Here is a 15,730-nt window from a genome sequence, read left to right on the forward strand (position 1 = left end):
CCGCTGCTTCTTAACTCCTGTTTCCGGCAAGCCTGAAGGCTCGCACGGAAACAGGGGCATTTAGGGCCATTCAGCCCTTAATAAATTGGCCCTTATGTGCTATTACATTGTCTTTTAATCAAGCATTTGTTGATTATGTATATCTATTGTATTTACTGGTCATTTAAATGTAAAAAAAAAAAAAAGTTAATTTTAATGAATGAAGATAGATAATTTATGATTACTTTTATAATTTATTAATTAAATAATTGGAATAGCTGTTAAAATAGTATAAACAGATAGCTGAAGAAATAGTTTTCTTTTACAAGATACGATGAGTCCACGGATTTCCTCCTTACTTATGGGATTACGCCTCCTGTTTAGCAGGAAGTGGCAAAGAGCACCACAGCAGAGCTGTATATTTAGCTCCTCCCTTCCCTTCCACCTCCAGTCTTCTCTTTGCCTGTGTTAGTGATAGGAAGAGGTAAAGTAAGGTGTTAGTTTAGATTCTTCAATCAAGAGTTTGTTATTTTAAATGGTGCCTGTGTGTACTATTTTTATTCTGGGCAGCTTCTGAAAGACCAATTGTGAGTAACTGGTGGAGTTTTACTATCACTATGCCTCCCCTATTGGTGTTGCCTGGAGATGGATTTAGTGATTTTGTCTGAGACCTTTTTTCTTATCCACAGGACCTCTGGAGGAGATAGTGGACCTCTGGACACTGTGAGTAATATCATGCTGTTACTCAGCATGGAGGTAGGTGCAGTTTATTTTCAGGGGCTTGCAGCAGAACTCTGAACTAACTGTGCTGTATTACAGTAGAGAGCCTTACAGGGGTTAATTCCCAGACAGTCAGGCAGGTTTTAGCCTAGAGCACTGGGACATTTATATTCTGCTGTAAAAAATGTTGCCTTTATTGAGAGCTGAACAAAAAGGAACAGTATATAACAGACTTTATTTACTGTGGCTGAAGCTGGGGATGTTATTTAATCACTTTGGGCAAATCTTGTATAAAACTTTTCCTTTGGTGAGTTACGTTTTTTGGTGACGCCCATGATGGGCGGGGCTACATTTGCACGCTTTCTGTAGCGCCATTGCGTAGCTGTTTAGGCTGGTGGCAGTTTCTCTGTTCCGGTGCAGCTTCTAACTACGTTACAAGAGCGCTGCTAGATCAGGGGGTCACGCAGTCCGGTTCCCATCCGGAGCCAGGTAGGAGCCGCAGCAGAGCTGTGGCAGGGTAACTGGAGTATTAACTCCATTTCTTTTCTAACGGCCAATGTGAACTTTAAAGCAGAGCTTCTGGGAGATTTCCCATATTGTTATCATCGTTTTTTTGGCTAAAAATGTTAGTATTATTTCAGAGACAGTAAACTAATGTTTAATTAAAGAGATCTGACTAAGTTGGTAACTTGCATCCGTTATTATGGAAGACATGGAACAGAGTACATGTCTCATGTGTTTAGATGCCATTGTGGAACCACCTGTCACACTTTGTGACAATTGTGTGGAGAGAGCAGTACAAGGTAAAGAGAAATTATTTTTTAAAGATTATTCTATATCCAATGAGATTCAGGATTTGCAGCAATCTTCTCCCCAAGCGTCACAGCCTTTAACACCAGCTCAAGCTGCGCCATCTGCGTCTGTTGCTTTTACTTTGCAGGATATGGCTACAGTTATGTCATCTACCCTTACAGAGGTTTTGTCTAAGTTACCAGGGGTACAAGGCAAACGTAGCAGGACAGAATCGCAGGGTATCCCTGTAGCTTCTGATGCTTTGATGGCTAACTCTGATGTACCCTCCCAGTCCTCTGATTTGGAGGGTAAGGAGATTTTTTCTGAAGGGGAGCTGTCTGACTCAGGTAGTGCTTTACCCTAAACAGATTCGGACGTCATGTCCTTTAGATTTAAATTGGAACACCTCCGCCTGTTACTTTGGAAGGTTTTATTGACTCTGGATGATTGTGACTCTATTGTGGTCCCTCCAGAAAAATTGTGTAAGATGGACAGATATCTGGAAGTCCCTACTTACTCAGATACCTTTCCGGTTCCTAAGAGAATTTCGGAGATTGCCACCAAGGAATGGGAAAGACCGCGTTTCCCGTTCTCCCCTTCCTCTATGTTCAAGGAGATGTACCCTATAGCTGACACTGTGCGGGATTCTTGGCAGACAGTCCCTAAGGTGGACGGTGCTATTTCTACTCTAGCTAAGCGTACAACTTTTCCGATTGAGGACAGTTGTGCTTTCAAAGACCCTATGGATAAAAAATTGGAGGGTCTCCTAAAAAAGCTATTTGTTCATCAAGGTTTCCTTTTATAACCGCCGGCCTGTATTGTACCAGTTACAACTGCGGCTGCCTTTTGGTTTGATGCTTTGGAAGAATCTCTGAAGACTGAGACTTCCTTAGAGGAAATAACGGATAGGATTAAGGCCCTAAAATTGGCTAATTCCTTTGTCACTGACATCGCTTTTCAGATCGCTAAGTTAGCGGCTAAGAATGCAGGTTTTGCCATTCTAGCGCACAGAGCCTTGTGGTTAAAGTCTTGGTCTGCGGATGTGTCCTCTAAATCCAAGCTTTTGTCTATTCCTTTCAAGGGGAAGACTCTATTTGGTCCTGACTTGAAAGAGATTATTTCTGACATTACGGGAGGTAAGGGCCATCTCTTACCTCAGGATAAAACATCTAAGCAGAAAGGTAGACAGAGTAATTTTTGTTCCTTTCAAAATTTTAAGGGAGTCCGCTCCTCATCTTCCACTAAACAGGATGGGAACTTTGCACAAGCTAAGTCCATCTGGAGACCCAACCAGGCTTGGACCAAGGGTAAGCAACCCAAGAAGTCTGCTGCTGCTCCCAAGACAGCATGAAGGGGTGCGGCCCCTGATCCGGGACCGGATCTAGTAGGGGGCAGACTTTCTCTCTTTGTCCAGGCTTGGGTAAGAGACGTTCAGGATCCTTGGACACTGGAAATCATGTCTCAAGGATATCAACTGGAGTTCAAAAATTCCTTCCCAAGGGGAAGGTTCCTTCTTTCACGATTGTCTGTAGACCAGATAAAAAGAGAGGCGTTCTTAAGTTGTGTAAAAGACCTCTCTAATATGGGAGTAATTCGTCCCGTTCCAATACAGGAACAGGGGCAGGGGTTTTACTCAAATATTTTCGTGGTTCCCAAAAAAAAGGGAATGTTTCGCCCCATTTTAGATCTCAAAAGTCTAAACAAGTTTCTCAGAGTCCCATCCTTCAAGATGGAGACTATTCGGACAATTCTTCCATTGATCCAGGAGGGTCAATATATGACTAACATTGAATTGAATGATGCATACCTTCATATTCCTATCCACAAGGATCATCACCAGTTCCTAAGATTTGCCTTTCTAGACAAACATTTTCAGTTTGTGGCTCTACCCTTCGGACTGGCCACGGCACCCAGGATCTTCACGAAGGTTCTAGGGTCTCTGCTGGCGTTTCTCAGACCACGGGGCATTGCAGTGGTGCCTTATCTGGACGATATACTAATCCAGGCGGTGTCTTACCAACTGACAAAGTTGCATACCGACATGGTTCTGTCCTTTCTAAGGACTCACGGGTGGAAGGTGAACATAGAAAAGAGTTCACTAATTCCACAGACAAAGGTTGCTTTCCTGGGAACTCTAATAGATTATGTAACTATGAAAATCTTCTTGACGGAGGTCAGGAAGTTAAAGATTCTGAATACATGCCGAGCCCTTCAGTCCAATCCTCGGCCTTCAGTGGCCCAGTGCATGGAGGTAATTGGATTGATAGTGGCGGCAATGGACATAATTCCGTTTGCTCGTTTTCATCTCAGACCTCTACAACTGAGCATGCTCAGACAGTGGAATGGAGATTATGCAAATTTGTTCCCTCAAATAGATCTGGATCAGGAGACAAGAGACTCTCTTCTTTGGTGGTTATCGCAGGATCATCTGTCCCAAGGGACGTGCTTCCGCAGGCCCTCATGGGTGATAGTGACAACTGATGCCAGTCTACTAGGTTGGGGTGCAGTCTGGAATTCCCTGAAGGCTCAGGGGGTGTGTACTCGATCGGAGTCTCTACTTCCAATCAATATTCTGGAGTTAAGAGCGATATTCAATGAGCTTCAGGCTTGGCCTCAGTTGACTTTGGCCAAATTCATCCGGTTTCAGTCGGACAACATCACGACTGTGGCTTACATCAATCATCAGGGAGGAACAAGGAGCTCCTTAGCGATGACAGAAGTATCCAAGATAATTCTTTGGGCGGAGGCTCATTCTTGCTATCTGTCAGCAATATACATCCCAGGAGTGGACAACTGGGAAGCGGACTTTCTGAGCAGACAGTCTTTCCATCCAGGAGAATGGGAACTTCATCCGGAGGTCTTTGCCGCTCTGATTCTCAGGTGGGGCAGCCCGGAGCTGGATCTGATGTCGTCTTGTCAGAATGCCAATCTCCCAAGATACGGATCCAGGACAAGGGATCCTCAGGCCGAACTGATAGATGCCTGGGCAGTGCCTTGGTCGTTCAACCTAGCTTATGTGTTTCCACCGTTTGCTCTCATTCCCTGGGTAATTGCTCGGATCAAACAGGAGAGGGCTTCAGTGATTCTAATCGCTCCTACGTGGCCACGCAGGACTTGGTACGCAGATCTAGTGGACATGTCCTCTCTGCCACCGTGGCAGCTTCCATTGAGGCAGGACCTTCTCATTCAGGGTCCCTTCCATCACCTGAATCTAGTTTCTCTGCAGCTAACTGCTTGGAGATTGAACGCTTGATTTTATCTAAGCGAGGGTTCTCTGATTCTGTCATTGATACTTTGATTCAGGCACGGAAGCCTGTTACTAGAAAAATTTACCAAAAGATATGGCGTAAATATCTTTATTTGTGTGAATCCAAGGGCTACTCATGGAGTAGGGTTAGGATTCCCAGGATTTTAGATTTTCTCCAAAAAGGATTGGAGAGATCTCTGCATTGTCTATTCTGTTGCACAAACGTCTGTCAGATGTTCCAGACGTTCAATCTTTTTGTCAGGCTCTAACTAGAATCAGGCCTGTGTTTAGACCAATTGCTCCTCCTTGGAGTTTGAATTTAGTTCTTAAGGTTCTTCAAGAGTTTCCGTTTGAACCCATGCATTCCATAGATATTAAGTTATTATCTTGGAAGGTTTTATTTTTGGTTGCTATTTCTTCTGCTCGCAGATTTTCTGAGCTTTCGGCTTTACAATGTGATACACCTTACCTTATTTTCCATGCTGATAAGGTGGTGTTACGTACCAGACCTGTTTTTTTTCCTAAAGTTGTTTCTAATAAGAATATTAATCAGGAAAATGTTGTTCCTTCATTATGTCCTAACCCTTCTTCTAAGAAGGAGCGTATGTTACATAACTTAGATGTGGTTTGCGCCTTAAAATTTTACTTACAGGCGACTAAGGATTTTCGTCAAACATCTTCATTGTTTGTGGTTTTTTCCGGGAAACGTAGGGGTCAGAAGGCTACCGCTACCTCTCTTTCTTTTTGGCTGAATAGTATCATCCGTTTGGCATATGTGACTGCTGGACAGCACCCTCCTGAAAGAATTACGGCTCATTCCACTAGGGCTGTGGCTTCCTCATGGGCATTTAAAAATGATGCTTCTGTTGAACAGATTTGCAAGGCTGCAACTTGGTCTTCTCTTCATACTTTTTCCAAATTTTACAAATTTGATACTTTTGCTTCTTCTGAGGCTGTTTTTGGGAGAAAGGTTCTTCAAGCAGTGGTGTCTTCCGTTTAAGTTCCTGTCTTGTCCCTCCCTTTCATCCGTGTCCTATAGCTTTGATATTGTATCCCATAAGTAAGGATGAAATCCGTGGACTCGTTGTGTCTTGTAAAAGAAAAGGAAATGTATGCTTACCTTATAAATTTATTTCTCTTACGATACGACGAGTCCACGGCCCACCATGTGTTTCTCAGACAGGTTTTTCTTTTTGTTAAACTTCAGTCACCTCTGCACCTTAGCTTTTCCTTTCTCTTCCTAACTTCGGTCCAATGACTTGAGGTGGGAGGGAAGGGAGGAGCTATATATACAGCCCTGCTATGGTGCTCTTTGCCACTTCCTGCTAAACAGGAGGCGTAATCCCATAAGTAAGGATGAAATCCGTGGACTCGTCGTATCGTAAAAGAAATACATTTATCAGGTAAGCATACATTTCCTTTTTTTCTTCTTTTACATTGTGCACGACAACAACCGTTGTTAACTTTTAACATAGACCATTTATATGATTTGTACCTCTAGCCAAACAAGATATCAGATACATCAAACAGAGAACAGTTCCCAGTTACTAATCTACATTTGCAAATGGAATTGAAACACTCTTAGCCTGTTTCTGCAGTGGCATTAAGTGAAGGATACGTTGCGCCTGGCAGTAAATAATCAAACAGTATACCCCATTCACATCAAAGCCCCAATCCTCCAGCGGCATCCACTGTGCGGAGTAGGGATCAATTCACTCACCCTTCTGCCGAGAGATTACTGTGTCATGTCCGGTTTACAGTTGCAGGAACTCCTCAGAGGTAAAAGCTCTCAGTGTGGGGACAAATTCAGGCTGAAATGCCAGTTCCCTTAGCACGCTGTCTCCTCTCCGTTCATGCTTGCTGTTATCATCTGGGTCTGTGCAGTACAGCGTGTGACGTTATCGGGGGTGTGTGAAGGCGGGGGGGGGGGTGTTACGGCTGGCCAATCGGTGAACAAGAAAGCGATGCTTGATCTGTAGTACCTGCTGCTGCCACTGCCGTAGCTATTGGAGTGTGAGGATCCACAAAAGAAATACTGCCAAAGGAAGGACTCCTTGTAGTCCCAAAAAACTAATAAATTCAAAAGAGGAGGCAGTTTTTTCTTGAATGCATAAAATCCAATTCTTTATTCTTTCAATTTAAAACATCACAGCACAAAGGTAAAAGGTGCAGGCTGGTCTGACTAGTTTCGGCAATGCCGTAATCATAAACCTGCTGACACTTAGTAGTGAACATGTTTAAAAAGGGTGTCTTACACAGTCATTGGTTAATCATAGGGGAGGGACAAACACTCTCCCACATTAACCCCTTGTATGTAAATCACTTAGTACAACATACTTGTAACCTAAGTTGACTCTGCAAATGCTATGTATGGTACTTGGTGCATACAGATTACAGGAAAAAAAATATATAATAGGAAAAATAATAGTAGTAGTGGTGAAAAATAGGGTGCGCTTTGTTACAAAGTCGGAACCCATAAACTTTAAACCTTAAACCTTAAAGGGGCCTTAAACCTTACATATTACTCAATTGTATTTTATACATATATATGTGGAACAGCCTACTGCCAACATGGAGTTATTCCATTCTGCAAAGACCAGCATATTATAGGTCATTATCCCTAGATTTAGTGGAACAATAATCATATAAAAATATATAAAAATAGTAGTCAAAAGGTAATATAGTGCTCACTTCTACCTAAAGATATATAAATACATATAAATACATATATATACATTTGCACCTTATACTTAATAGTTTTTGGGGTTTTCTTAGGAAATAGTTAAAATACAAGTGATTGAATAACATAGCATTGTGTGTTCACATCAATGGACATCATAACTATTCACTGTAAATATATTTCCATTTCATTATTCCCAATTAAGGAGAAGCATAGTAGAGTAAATAAATAAAGTCCCTAGAGTCCCTAATACATGTCATAGGCTTCAAAAAAATATATTGTTGTTGATATATAAAAGGATGATAAATAAATCTATTGTTATTACCATCTATAAAAACTAATGCCTTAAGTATATGACATCTATTGCTTACTTATTGAAGCCCTTAAGTGCAACAGCAATATGGGTGACACTCATAAATATCTTTAGGTGGTGGCACTTATAATACATACCATGAACTACTTATATGAAAAGAGCCACAATGGAATGATATTTTATAAAATTCCAATCCATTTAATGGATCTATCAGGAGGATAGCTGCCCAGCACAGGGGAATGCGTAAAGGGTAACAGTGAAGGTGGGATAGAAGATGGCAGGACGCTATATATATGACTCCAAATGACTCTAATGGGGTAACATGTTTCTCAATTTATTCATACAAAATGGGTCCCTAGGATAGCATAATTGGGTGGATAAATAAATAAATCAATGCCAATGGTTGATTAAATCAAATTCGGAATTAAAACAGTCAGGTACCTGTGTTTGGAGTTTAAATATCCAGAAGGCCTCTTGTCTAGCTAAAAGCTCATCTTTATTGCCTCCCCTAAGTGGTTGCCTGACAGTTTCATTTGCCCTCCATTTGAATGCTTTAACATCTCTCCCGTGCACCTCAATGAAATGTTTCGACAGGGCAGAGCATGGCTTCTCATTTTTGATATAGCCAAGATGTTCTTGTACTCTAGTTCGTACGTCTCTTGTGGTCATGCCCACATATTGTCACCGATGTTGAATACATTCATTCAGATATACGACAAAAGATGTAGAACATTTCACACATCCCTTGGTGTCAAAGGTCTGATTAGTCACGCATGAGTAGAAGTTTTTACCTTCTACTATGGAATCACAGGCCTTAAACCTGCCATTTCCACATCTATACGTGCCATTTACACTCAGCCATGTGGCTGGGCGTTCCTTGTTTGGTAATTTAGAGGGGGATAGGATATTACCCAGGGTTAAGACCCTGGAATAGACAAATCCTTTCTCCACAGTACTCTTCAAGCCCTTGTGTCCATACAGGAGAGGGAAATATCTATTTATTATTTCACAGATTTCATTATACTCAGAAGAGTACTGTGTGATGAACAGTGTCCACTTGTCCTTAGCTCCCTTTGGCCTATGAGTAAAAGCGTCCTGCCTATTCATACCACTCACTTCCTTAGCCACATTGCCAACCATCCTGGGCTGGTATCCTCTTTCAACTAGTCTGTTCACCATGTCAATGCTCCCTTATCTAAAGTCAGCATCTGTGTTACAAATCCGTCTGGTCCGTAAAAGCTTTCCCTTCGCTATACCTCGGAAGACATGCTTAGGATGTGCACTTTTACTGTGCAACAATGTGTTGCCTGAAATAGTCTTCCTGTATAGTCGAGTGATAATTTTACCTGATACAATGATCCCCTCAAGTGTGATATCTAGAAAATGTATGGTCTGCTTATTCCATTCAAAAGTGAAGTTGACACCATTCTCACTTTCATTTAGATATCGTACAAACCCTTCAGCTTCTTTTTCATTAGATTTCCATACTATAAGCAGGTCTATGAAGCGTTTGTAAAGGCAAATGTGTTAACTATAGGGGTTACTATCTGCATAAACAAAACATCTCTCAAGCCGTCCCATAAATATGTTCACATAGGACGGGACAAATTTTGCCCCCATGGCTGTGCCTTTCCTCTGCAGGTAGTAAATACCCTCAAAAAGGAAATAGTTGTGTTGTAACAGGAAAGTTGTAACCTTAGGTATATAATCAATTGCACATCTGTCCATGTCATAATGTAATTCCAAAAAATATTTAATTGCCATAATACCCAGATGGTGAGGGATACTGGAGTATAGCGATACCTCGTCTATGGTGAGCCAACTATAGTCGGCAGTCCAAGTAAAGTCATCAAATAACTGCAAAACATGTGTAGCGTCTTTAATGTGGCTATGTAAAGCCAACACAATAGGTTGCAGCACTGCATCCAACCATTCAGACAGTGGCTCCAATTGGGAGCCAATGTCTGAGACAATTTGATGTCCCTTTACATTTGTTAAGCTTTTGTGCACTTTCGGTAGATGGTGAAACACTGGAGTGATTGGATTGACCACATTGAGATAATTTAAAGTTTCTAAATCCAAAATACCGCAGTGTACACCATCATCCAACAAATTGTAAAGTTCCTTCTGAAATTTAATTACAGGATTACAAGTCAGTGTAGTATAGGTGTTAGTATCCTCTAACTGTGTCCTTGCCTCTGTAATATATGCTGTCTTGTCCATTAGAACCACACTTCCCCCCTTGTCAGAGTTCTTTATCACAATAGACTGGTTATTTTTAAGACTATTCAAAGCTAATTTTTCATTTACTTATAAATTGTGCTGTTTAGCTCTACCAGATTGATGTAAAAGCGTAAGGTCTTCTACTACCCGCTTATGGAATAATTCTAGGTCTTTAACCTGGCTATGTATGGGATAGAACACTGACGGCCTTTTAAATTTAGGGAAAGAAATTTGTGAGTTCCTGGTAGTATTAGATTCTTGATAAAGACTCTCTAAGGTGATAATATCACAAGTGTCCAAGAAATTTTTATTTTCACTACTGTTGTTGGCTGCCGTTGTACCACTAGGTTCTAATTCAGAAACCATATTACTAGTATCGCCTGTGTCCGTAGAGAAATGTTTGTCAAGGGTTAGTTTCCTAATGAATTTGTTAATGTCTATTATGGTGTGGAACAAATTGAAACTATTATTGGGACAGAATCCCAACCCATAGTTTAACACACTGCATTCTGCCTTTGTAAATGCATGTGAGGATAAATTTACCACACTACCTAAAGTGGTCGGTTGCCATTTTTGTTCTCCCTGAGGGAATACCTGCGTTGTATGTATGGGGGTCCCTTCCCTCCCCCTGCGGTTTGTTTCAATACAGACCTGAGTATTTTCATTATTGGTCTGTCCAGTACTGGTATTTTCCATAGATATGCCATACTTGTTTGAGAGTCATTTGTGGATGGTTTATGTGTAATTAGATTAGTTGGATCTTTTCCAGATAAGTCCCGCCACTAATGCAAAAAGTGCACGCGCGAAAAGTTAAGCCCCGCCACTTTTTCCAGCTCCAATTTAACGCTACGCAACCTTGACCTTTGATGTTTTACCTGTCTCGTGTATCATATGTGCATCATAGCACCTAAACAAGATACAGCTGGTCATGCTTCAATAATTCAATTTAATCCGTTATACAACCAAGTTCATTCATTTGTCTACACAGCAGATAGTGACTTTGATGCTAAAGCTTAATCTAATTAATTAATTATGTCGGTAATAAGGCTCTCACCCGAGCATCACCCATAAGAACTTTCTCTGCTCTAAACTTATCCGGGCTGCTCTCCCCCATCTCGCTACTTGCACTTAGTTAGGCCTCAACCAACACCGCAAGCTTTCCTTGCTGATTCTTCCGGCAACTTGCTCTTCTTATTCAGATGTCTACGAAACCCATCAGGCCCCGCCCACACATTGGGACTATGCGTCCGAATATGGAAGCGGCTGCCAGAGTGAAATCTGCAAGTAACCCCCCTTTGCTGCACACTAAAGCTTGCTGGTATCTGACACAATGGTGGAAGAAATGGTTGAGGTTAAAGTGGCCTGATCCTATATTGCTAAGGATAGCACATTGAATATCTATGATGATATTAATGATGTCTCTGAAGAGTGTAATTGCGTTAAGGATAGCATTTTTTTTATTATGAACATTGAAACTTTGGAGTAATAAAGTCTCTGGCGTTCCTGCTCCTATTCATATCCTCTCCAAGTTTCATTTCACCGTCTTTTTGGGTGGCGGGGGTTAACTTTTTGGCGGGGCTTACCTGGAAAAGATCCGATTAGTTTTCCTAGGTCTAGCTCCCTTGTCCTCCATGCTGCTTGGACTATCTCTGACATTCACTAGACTAGCTTGGGTCAATATTTCTGGCGTGGGGAATGCTAGGGCTACTGCACTCTCTGACCCTGAATTGTCTTCTCCCGAAGTGGAGGCTGCAAAGGAAGATTGATCATCATCTGTTGTATCACATTCTACAAAAGTTACCTATTTCTTTTGTTTATTCTTTCTGCGTTTATGAGAGAAACTACCAGTTGCAGGGTCTCTGGCCTGATTATCTGATCCAGAGGCATTTTTATTATTGTTGACATTTTTATTTTTAATAGATCAATTTCTAGATCTTCTAGGTTTATGCCAAATAAAGACCCTGTTTTCCTGGTAGTCCCTCTGATCATGCAGAAACTTAGTGTGTTTAGTGTGAATTAGTTCCTTTCTTGATGTTTCAACCACTTCTACCAACATTTTATCAAACGCACTGTATTCAATGGCATCTTTATAATTATTTAACTCAATTTGTAGTCTGGTAATTTCATGTCTCACCATCTGCAGCTGTTCAGTTTTATATTTGACTAGAACCCCCATTAATCTGAGCGAGCAGTCAGATAGAATACTGTTCCATTCATTGATAAAATCATCATTATTACCCACATCAAAATTAGGAAATTTCCTAACCCTTAGACCCCTAGGGATCATACTCAAATCCAGATACTTTTTAATAAGCCATGTATCAAGTTTAAGGCGTGTCTCTTTAAGTCTCAAGATTTCCAAGGAGTAAAATAAGTCCCCCAATTTTATATCCTGTGATTCTTTGCGGAAGAAATCTTCCAATTCCAGACCATCATAGTCAGAGTCACTGGAAAGTAAAAGGGAATAATACTGTGCAATACCTTGTGCTTCCATAATAAATGGTTAGCTGTTTAGAGATTGTAATTAAGCAAACAGTCCTCAAATCCTAAATGTAGAAAAAGTGCTGGGTTCAAGGAAGCATATAAGCATATAAGAATAACATCAAACAGAGAACAGTTCCCAGTCACTAATCCACATTTGCAAATGGAATTGAAACACTCTTTCTGTTTCTGCAGTGGCATTAAGTGAAGGATACGTTGTGCCTGGCCGTAAATAATCAAACAGTATACCCCATTCACATCAAAGCCCCAATCCTCCAGCGGCATCCACTGTGCGGAGTAGGGATCAATTCACTCACCCTTCTGTCGAGAGATTATCAGATATGTTGGCCAGTAGATATATTGAATTACATTTTTTGTTTAATTTGAATGAGTTGTTCATTATTGGAATTTGTTAACAAAAATTAATTTGTCCAGTATTTCCTATTGGAAAGATCTTTAGGGCAACAGGCAGGGGCGAAACTACAGGGGGTGCAGAGTTCGCAATTGTGACTGGGACCCCCAAGGGTGGGGGCCCAGCTTAAAAAAGAAAACCTTGACCTGCCACTGCCTGCACTGATATCATGTGAGTGTGATGTGATGCTTCACTAGTGTCTCTGTCTCTGACTACAAAGGTTAGTGTTTCTGTTTTACCCATTGGTGTTTATGTGTGTGTGTGTGTGTGTGTATGCATGTATGTGACTGTGTGTGTATTTATGCATGTATGCTTGTGTGTGTGTATGTTTGTGGAACCAGCAAATTGCAGACCTTGTTACTACAGCATGGGGGGTGGGGGGTAAACAGTGTAACTATACAGTACCACTATATACAGTACGGGGGGCTGGACCATGTCACATACTACTGTGGTCACTTTATAAAGTACTGGGGTGAGCAGGGTCAGGCCAGCCATCTCACCGGCAGATTACAGACTGTGTCACTTTCTCACTATATACAGTACGGCGGGGTTAAACAATGTCACTATATACAGTAATAGGGGGCAAACCATCTCACAGACTGTGGGCACAGGGTACCTCCATTTACAGACATGTAATCTGATTCACATTTTTTTGTGTTAAATGTTAAAAAAATAAAATTAAAAAAATGATATGTATCAAATTCACCTTTTTTTTTTGGGGGGGGGGGGGGGGCTTCTTAGACTCTTGCACCTGAGCCCTGTGGTTTCTAGTTACGCCTCTGGCAACAGGGAAGCAGCTGGACAATGGTTTAAACTTATGTACAGTCAAAGTAGCAGCTAGTTCTACTTTTACAAGCCAGCAACAGCATAAAAAGTTTTTTTCTTCTTTTTTTAAATTATATACTAAATATATATTTTGTATGGGTTCAGGATTGTCAAGAACAAAAGTGAAACTTAAATACTTATTGGCTAACACAGAAATGTATAAACTGACAAGGGTATTGTTGGAACACTATTCAATAATGTAAAACAGAAGTGTTCCTTGATTTTTTTGGTTATGGTTTTAACAGCATGGACAAATCTAGAATTTTCTTTTTGCTCAATCCATTGATTAAAGGACAGTTTATTTAGCATTTTCAAATGAATGCAGAGAATACAGCAAAATAAGTAATTTATTTTGCATTGACTTAAATGCACATATGTATTGGCATCATCAATATGCTTCCGAATGGTGGCCATACTGGTTGACTTAGCTAGAGGCTGTAAAAATGAGCTGGTAAGTATACCGATTATTGCTCACTAAAGAAACCATCTGTCTGTGCCAGTCATTGATTTTTTTCATAGAAAAAAAAATTAAAGGGATACTGAACCAAAATTTTCTCTCTCATGATTCAGGTAGAGCATGCAATTTTAAGCAACTTTCTAATTTACTCCTATTATCAATTTTTCTTTATTCTCTTGGGCCTAGATTTGGAGTTCGGCGGTAAAAGGGCTGTTAACGCTCCGCTGGTTTTTTTCTGGCCGCACCATAAATTTAACTCTGGTATCGAGAGTTCAAACAAATGCTGCGTTAGGCTCCAAAAAAGGAGCGTAGAGCATTTTTACCGCAAATGCAACTCTCGATACCAGAGCTGCTTACGGACGCGGCCGGCATCAAAAACGTGCTCGTGCACGATTCTCCCATAGGAAACAATGGGGCTGTTTGAGCTGAAAAAAAACCTAACACCTGCAAAAAAGCAGCGTTCAGCTCCTAACGCAGCCCCATTGTTTCCTATGGGGAAACACTTCCTACGTCTGCACCTAACACTCTAACATGTACCCCGAGTCTAAACACCCCTAGCCTTACACTTATTAACCCCTAATCTGCCGCCCACGCTATCGCTGACCCCTGCATATTTTTTTAAACCCCTAATCTGCCGCTCCGTAAACCGCCGCAACCTACGTTATCCCTATGTACCCCTAATCTGCTGCCCCTAACATCGCCGACCCCTATATTATATTTATTAACCCCTAATCTGCCCCCCTCAACGTCGCCGACACCTGCCTACACTTATTAACCCCTAATCTGCCGAGCGGACCTGAGCGCTACTATAATAAAGTTATTAACCCCTAATCCGCCTCACTAACCCTATCATAAATAGTATTAACCCCTAATCTGCCCTCCCTAACATCGCCGACACCTAACTTCAATTATTAACCCCTAATCTGCCGACCGGAGCTCACCGCTATTCTAATAAATGGATTAACCCCTAAAGCTAAGTCTAACCCTAACACTAACACCCCCCTAAGTTAAATATAATTTTTATCTAACGAAATAAATTAACTGTTATTAAATAAATTATTCCTATTTAAAGCTAAATACTTACCTGTAAAATAAATCCTAATATAGCTACAATATAAATTATAATTATATTATAGCTATTTTAGGATTAATATTTATTTTACAGGTAACTTTGTAATTATTTTAACCAGGTACAATAGCTATTAAATAGTTAAGAACTATTTAATAGTTACCTAGTTAAAATAATAACAAATTTACCTGTAAAATAAATCCTAACCTAAGATATAATTAAACCTAACACTACCCTATCAATAAAATAATTAAATAAACTACCTACAATTACCTACAATTAACCTAACACTACACTATCAATAAATTAATTAAACACAATTCCTACAAATAAATACAATTACATAAACTAGCTAAAGTACAAAAAATAAAAAAGAACTAAGTTACAGAAAATAAAAAAATATTTACAAACATAAGAAAAATATTACAACAATTTTAAACTAATTACACCTACTCTAAGCCCCCTAATAAAATAACAAAGCCCCCCAAAATAAAAAATTCCCTACCCTATTCTAAATTAAAAAAGCTACAAG

Source organism: Bombina bombina, chromosome 2 (assembly GCF_027579735.1).
Source record: "Bombina bombina isolate aBomBom1 chromosome 2, aBomBom1.pri, whole genome shotgun sequence".
NCBI classification, from domain to species: Eukaryota; Metazoa; Chordata; class Amphibia; order Anura; family Bombinatoridae; genus Bombina; species Bombina bombina.